General features: G+C 36.1%; 1 pseudogene; it reads left to right on the top strand.

Moving 5' to 3' along the window:
• The first annotated feature begins 266 nt into the window (after nucleotides 1-266).
• On the top strand, nucleotides 267-910 carry LOC120610550 (60S ribosomal protein L21-like; annotated as a pseudogene).
• Nucleotides 911-1,209: the final 299 nt, after the last annotated feature.

The following is a 1,209-nucleotide window of genomic DNA, read 5'->3' as shown; positions in this document are numbered from 1 at the left end:
GGAATTATAAAGGTTATTTTAGAACAACTCTCATTCTCATTGTTTAAAGTCCATGAAAAATGTAATCTAAACAATCTGAGCATTAAATACGTATTTGTTGAAGCTTATTTATGAGAAAGAGAATGTCTTAAACTAATTATAAGCATATATTATTTAAAATGGGCAAAGATTAAAAATGGATTCAACAATAAAATAATAAAAATAGACTTCATTTTCATATCAAGCCTAGTTTTTAAGGGGGGAGCAGATAAAGGAGAGAAAGGAGGAAGAGAGAAAGGAGAGAATGAAAAAGAAAAAGAAACAGGAGAGACATGAAACATAATAAACATAGAAAGAGAGAGTAGAGGAGAGAAAATCTGAAGGAAAATTAAAGATACAAAAAAGATAAGCTTCCTTTTGGTTGGAATTGCCATCTTCCCGTAATTTGACAAAATGACCAACACAAAGGGAAAGAGAAGAGGCACCAGCTGTATGTTCATTGGGCCTTTTAGAAAACATGGAGTTGTTCCTTTGGCCACATACATGTGAATCTACAAGAAAGCTGATATTGTAGACATCAAGGGACTGGGTACTGTTCAAAAAGAATGCCCCACAAATGTCACCATGGCAAAACCGGAAGAGTCTACACTGTTACCCAGCATGCGGTTAGCATCATTGTAGACAAACAAGTTAAGGGCGATATTCTTGCCAAGAGAATGAATGTACATATTGAGCATATTAAGCATTCTAAGAGCCGAGATAACGTCCTAAAACTTGTGAAGGAAAATGGTTGAAAAAAGAAGCCAAAGAGAAAGATACCTGGGTTCAACTGAAGCACCAGCCTACTTCACCCAGAGAAGCTCACTATGTGAGAACCAATGGGAAGGAGCCTGTGCTCCTGGAATCCATTCCCTGTGAATTCATTTCATGACGAGTATAAAAAAGTAAAAGACCTCTAACTGAGTAGAAGTGTGGTGGCCCCACCTCCAAAGAAATACTTAAAGAAAACTTTAGCTCTGTCCCCTAAAAAAAGAGAGATTAAAAAATAGATAAACATAGAGCTTCCTAAACTTATGAGACAGATTTTCTTCACTAATACAAAGAAAAATAAGAGATGACCGAAATTCATCTTTTCCTAAAAACATGCTAAAATCTTTCTTCCTAAAAAAGCTGTCTTTTGATTGTGCACCTGCTCTAGCTACCACTCCATGACCTCGGTCTCTTCTCAAA

The sequence above is a fragment of the Pteropus medius genome, unplaced genomic scaffold (genome assembly GCF_902729225.1).
Source record: "Pteropus medius unplaced genomic scaffold, Ma_sr-lr_union100, whole genome shotgun sequence".
Taxonomy (NCBI): Eukaryota; Metazoa; Chordata; class Mammalia; order Chiroptera; family Pteropodidae; genus Pteropus; species Pteropus medius.
This window is presented reverse-complemented; position numbering and strand designations above follow the sequence as displayed.